Here is a 6,653-nt window from a genome sequence, read left to right as displayed (position 1 = left end):
AATGTGTTTTACAGCCAGTGTGTTTTCCAGTGTTTTCTTTTTGGAGCCACAGTTCTTACCTTTGTTTTTTCACACTGAGCGTTTGATGTCCATGCACTGATATTTTCAGGTTCACTGACGCGGCCACTCAGCCACTGTGTCAGCTCGTGTCTCAGGACCTTTGAACCTGACAAACAAAATAATGCTTTGCTCCTGCTACGGACAGTCACCTTTCTGTCACTGATGTGAATGCACACTGACAGAGGTTGTGACCTGCGGTCGATGCTGTAGTTCTTTTTTTTATGATGGTATGTGACTGAGGCGACCGGCATGAAAATAAAGTTGCTATTTTTTTTTCAATATATGCTTTATATTGAAGCGTGTCAAATTTTAGGAGACCTAAGATGCCATAAAAAGACTTTCAACAACAATCACACAATAAATCACAATATTACAACTGATCAACACACAATTTGGACCAAATATTTAAATTAAAGTGCTTTTTGTTTTTTTGTTTTGTCAACTGACACAACAATCTTTAACCTTTATCTTGTTTTTTGTTTTGTCAACTGGTGGCCCATGGGCTAAATCTGGCCTGCGAAAAATAATAATGTTAGACAAATTTTTTTTTTCATTTCTTTTAATTTGAGTCTTCATTCGCCCAAGGTGTCAAGAAAAATATGGTCATTAAAGTTATTGATAGTTGGTGACAGTAATCTGTCAGTGCTTTGTTTTCTGAAGAGTTCATCAGTTCATCTGAGTGTAAACAACCTGATATTTTTCAACAGAAATATGTTTTCATCAAAATCCTGTTTAGCAGAAAAAGACATTCAAGAAAAGATGGAACGATTGAGGGTTTGACACAACAATCTTTAACCTTTATCTTTATGCAGTGGTTTAATTTGGAAACACCCGTTCTGAATCAGTTGTATTCCCACCAATGCCACTGAATGAACTCTGTTGTGTTTCAGAAACAGTGAATGTGCAAAACTGCTGTTTCATCGTGGGATGTGAATTAAAGACATGCTCCAAAATTCTCCTTTTTTAACGTTCTACTGATTGTAATGAACACTGGCGTCCAGCTAACCACATCATAAATATCCAGTTAGCAAAACAACACTGCTATTAAATTAAACACTAATCCCAGAACAAAGCAGAGCTTTGAAAGGAGTGCGTAAAAAAAAACAACTTCTGCACACATTGTTCTGATGTTCGCCTCCTAATGGCTGCGCTGCAGGATTTAGCCTCCATTCAAATAATGCCACAAGGGATTGGAGCACAGCAGCAGCAAAACACAGAATAAAAGCCTATTATATTATATTATTTAGTTTTATAGTCTAACCTAATGACCTAATTAACACATACGCTGTAGTTTAGGCTTGGAACAAAGTCAAACTCTTACTTTTGTGTGTGTAACTGTGTCAGTTGAAATAAGGATTATTTTATATAGGTGTGGTAATCCCATCATAATCTCTCTGCATTCCTCTCAGATTCACAGGACTCCTAAGGAAAAACATGTCAGGTTCACACAGGGCAACCCGTCCCTCCACCGTGCACTGCTCATGAGCGTGTGCTGTTTCCAGGTGGTCCCCGAGCTCTCTGTACTTTGATTATCCTGGGAGGTGAAGCAGGCTGTCGGTCCAAAGACTGCAGGTGCCGATGACATAAATGTATAATCCATACGGCCACATTTTCAAAACGCAGCTCAGAATGTGAATCAACTAATAACTTTGGTGTCATTCTAAATGCAAAGATTCAAATCTTCAAAGCAGGACATCTTAAAGAATTTCAGCGCCGTGCACTTGATGAGAGGCTAAAGTGGGGCAGTGGTTCTGGGGTCAATTCTCCCTCGTCTTCAATCACAGGTTTGGTTCTTTCAGGAAAGACATGCTGTAAAAAAATCTTAGCGCCATCTGCAGGGGAGAAAGGGAAGCATCTGCTCTGTGTTTACAAACACAGATTACCAATATTTCTTCGTCAGTCTTTTTATACATATATCAGACACTAGCAGCAATTCTATTCTTATAATTTGCATGTAGTAAAAGTGTGACAGGACAGAGATAGAGTTTCAGCTAAGATCGAGATCAACTGCCAGCCAGTGAGGAGGTGGGTTGGTTGGTTTTGGTTGGTTCTGGTTGGGAAATGTGACAAATCTGTATCAGTGCTGAGTTTTCTCACGACTCTTTTCAGTTTTCTCTCACGGTCCAAAAGCCCGAGCTTAACGAGAGACTCCAGAACAGCCATAGAAATGTGACTTTGATATAAAATAACACGTCATAAACGGATAGTCTGGAAAATATTATTGTGATGATGCATGATCTAAATGTTTATTATCTAGGAAAACGATCATTTAGCTTCAACATAAAGTAAATCCCAGTTAATCTCCGTGGATGACAACAGTAAGTTCAATGTAACTGACAGAGAAACCCTTTCACTCCGTCACCCACAAAGTAGTGTATTGACAGTTGGGTGAATTCTGCTTCACTCAGCAAGAAGTTTTGCAGTCATGGATTTTTCATCTAAATGAGGAGGTTTGTTCTTTTCCTCATCCTCCTGCCAGCAGGTCCAGTTCAACACTCAGACGGACACTGGTGGGGCTGTGTGGGTCAGAGACTCACACAACACAGACTCAGAGACTTGGCCAGACACTGGTTCCCACAGAGTGAAATCCTACCACCAGTTTGCAGACATGCAAATGTTTGGACTCTGAGAAACACTTTCCTCTGGGCCTGACACTGTAAAATAGAGCCACTGTCCAGAAGAGGAGAGGAGATAAATTTTGCCGAGCTGCTGAAATCTGGCCTGAATTTAACTTCTCAGACACATTTCTGAAGATTATTTTACAAACCAGTCCAAGTGAAGTATTTAACAGCCATTGTGATGAGAGTCGCCGGCATCTAAACACAGCTTCTATCTGTCATCCTTGATAATAATTTGAAAGTCCTCCGGGCCAAGATGAAAGAAGTTATTATAACCGGGCTGCTTACACAATACAGAGGTGGTGAACTTCATCAGGCTCTCACCCCTGCAGTGTGTCATAAGACTAGCCTCTTGGTTTTTTACCCCTCTACAGATGCTCTTTCTGCCCCAGCGAACACCAAACACCAAGTATTAGCACAATTCTCCAGCCCATCATTTTCATTTCATGCAATTTAACCCAGAGAAAAAGCAGTGGCATTTGCCAGTGCAGACTTAACACCATCAAAATACATGGAGTGATTTATATTATTTACTTTTATACAGACGTCATTTATTGTCTATTGTTCCTGGCCAGAAGAGATTTCAAACCTGCAACCCTCCGACATCAAGCGTCACCTTCATACCACGAAGTCATAGGCTGCAGAGCTAACTCTGTCCAGAAAAGTTGATAAATTCCATAAATAAAAACTAGGATCTGGTGGTGAAAAGTGTTTAGAGTGTTCACTGACAGATTTATGTATTTGTTTGTTTATTAATTTCCCTCAGGAACTCTAAAATATTTCCAGACAGAAAATACATTTTACCAACATGTAAACATAAATTTCTGCAGTACTTAAGAGGGCGAAAGAAAACAAACACATTTTTTGGAAATAAAAATAACTCTAAAATTTCTAATTAGAAATGATCTTTATTAGGATTATTGGAATTATTATTCCTGCCTCTGGGATTCATTCGTCCACAGAAATGCACCCACAGCAGGCTGTAATTACTCTTATTACACACAATGTTAAACAGTCAACTTTGACCCAAACTAATAACTCTACCAGTGTTGTAATTAAACTACATGCACACGGAGCATATCCAGTGTTTTCACGGGAAATGCGGTGCAGAAAATAGTACACAAAACCGATGGGATTAATAGCCCGGCCCACTGCTCAGACAGCAATAGATCATCATGATAATTGCCGCCATAAATCAGATTAATCAGGAGTGCGTCGGCTTCATCCAGCATCATGTCCTAATGTGAACTATTACTGCTCACATGATCAAACAGGGTCAGAACGAGACCTCCCACGCAGCGACACTTCCCAGGCTAACCCATGTAGAACACACCGACATCAGCACAATACTTAACTAATCAGTGGGTATTATAAGGACTAATGGGTGAGTTACCCAGCCATGTCCAATACATTATCTAGTACAGGAAAGACAGTTTGACATGGAGGAGTAGGGCAATACAAACATGCTCCAATTACAACTCCCCACTTCACATCTACTGTACACCGTAGCGCCGTATCTGATTTTACTGACAACAAAAAAGCACAGTCTGTCCTTGTACATAACTTACAAATGAATCTGGTTAAGTTTTGACTCAGAGGATCTACAAAAAAAAAAAAACACTTTTGACAAAACTTAAGCACAGATGCAGGCAATCTGCTAGCCCTATGTGTCTGCCAGTATTACACAGCACAACATGTGGTATTATTACCAGAAATGTATTAGTGATTTATTTGGTAGAAACACTGTCATTAACAAATGCTTCCCTTGAAAAAGCACTCAAAGACGCAAGCAGAACAGAACCCATCCTTGTGTTCTTCACACATCTGACATTGTGCTATCTGACTCAGCCGCAGTCACACATAAAGACAAAGCATATGTTGCATGGCATCTGTTTTCCTGAACAATGCAGATGAAAGTGCAGGCTGTGTGTCCTTGCTCACGTTTTGTAGTTTCAGTGTGAGATGAACATTCAGCCTCTACTGTTTTTGTTTTTTTTTTTGTTTTTTTAAACCTTATTGGAACCATAACAACTTAGCTAAATGGTATAACCAAAAAAGTTTGGTCTTTCGTCAGTCTTTCTGTTTGGATTATCAACTACATAATATTATTATCATTGCAACGTTGGGGAACATACAAGCTTCTCTGAAGCTAACGTCTGTATATCATCACTTTGTACAGCTTTCACATAATACAGGACCTCATCTCATGACATTAGCATGCACGGGCCTGTTCTGTCTCAGTAGCAGTCCTGAGTAAAATAAATATTAAAATACCATAAAGCCTGGAGCACTGACAAAGATGATGGAAAAAGGTGTAGAATAAAATATTTCAGAGCCAAATGAGAAATGGATGGTAGACTCGTTTGTCAGGTTACTACAGGTTACTACAAGCAAACACAGAGTCTCAACATTTTTTAATCACATACTTTTTGACATGTTTCATAAGGGATACATCAGCTGAACTTTGTCAGGTTTTTCTAAATGATCTTCTCCAACAGTATCAGAGGGGAAAGTCAGACGTGGTAGCGGTCATGTCATGAGGGCTACAGGTGTGTTTCCATCTTGTCTGTTGCTAGCAACAACATGCACTAACAAATCTCTGTAGTCGTGTAGTTTACAATGAGAAGTAATATTTTTTGCACATGTACTGGACTCCAAACCATTCAGAGCTGCATCATTAGGAGCACAGCCACCACATGGTGGGGGTTGCCTCATGATCCTACTGTAGGCCTCATGTAGGCGGAGTCACAAAATACTGTAATTCTCTGGCTGTCTTCAAGTATCACGGTTTCCATTTAAATCAGTGGAAAACAGACGACTTCTCACTCGACATCAGTCAAAGTCTGCGGCCTCATCTACTACTACATGTGATTGTTGATTGTCAGGTCAGCCGTATAAATCACAACTGTGCTTAGAGGGACTGAGGAGCAAGCAACAAATGGTAATAAAAAAGGAAGTGGCAGGGGCAATAAAAGTTAAGACCACATGTGATTGACAGTTCAATCATCTCATAAAGAGCACAGAGTCAGTAAACAACAAAAACTCTCTTCATTTTACTTACCAAATCAATGAGGCAAATGCTTTCACCGTGGCTTATTTCTGCTATTACAGCTTGGAACAAAATTAGTCAATGGTTTCATATAGAATGTGATACGTATTTTGGTCTTCAGGGTGAGAGTGAAGCAGTGGTGGGATTCCAGCTTTCCACTCTGGTTGGTTTAGGTCAGAAAAGGCATAAAATCTGTACCAAATTAAAACGTGGACTACCACTGTGCTGATCCCAGAGGACGGGACGAGATAAGAGTAATGTAGTCCATGGTCAGGTCGGGTCGGTATACAGTAAATGAAGTCATAATACAAATGAAGAAGAGACATTTTCAGAACGGTAAGAATTCATACAGTGAGTTGATTTCTGGGTGTGTTTTCCAACATTGTTCAACAGCCAGGATTCTGCAGCACCTGCAAATATTTACATAAAATAGTTGTTTCCCTCCGAGCTGATGCATCCAAGTGTTGGGGGACGGGCTTGAAAAAGGGTTGAGACAAAAACGGAGCAGGGATGCCTATTCTTCGACAGCAGCACGGAGTTTTCGCAGAGCCCGACTGCACCTTCAATCATCAAGCTACCTGGCAACCGCCCGCAACCCTTTGCTCCTTTCCCAGCTCCCTTCAGTCTCGCTCCCTATCGGCCCCCATCAGCCTCCCCTCTGTGACGCTCAGAGGAATTTTACAGCCGCTGTCACACACAGACACTCACACAAAAAACACATGCATACATTCATGTAGGCTGCAGTAAAACCATGCACACAGACACGCACATGCATAAATCACATATGAGAGTTTGCACACAAACTCACATGTTCTTACAATGTCCAGTTGACCCGCATTTGGACCCACATTCTTTGGCCTCAGTTAGCATTACGGCCAGTAGGCTTGCAGACTTTGATGAACCTGTCTGCCAGCCTGTTTGTTTGA

The sequence above is a fragment of the Cynoglossus semilaevis genome, chromosome 13 (assembly GCF_000523025.1).
Source record: "Cynoglossus semilaevis isolate Cse_v1.0 chromosome 13, Cse_v1.0, whole genome shotgun sequence".
Classification (NCBI taxonomy): Eukaryota; Metazoa; Chordata; class Actinopteri; order Pleuronectiformes; family Cynoglossidae; genus Cynoglossus; species Cynoglossus semilaevis.
This window is presented reverse-complemented; position numbering follows the sequence as displayed.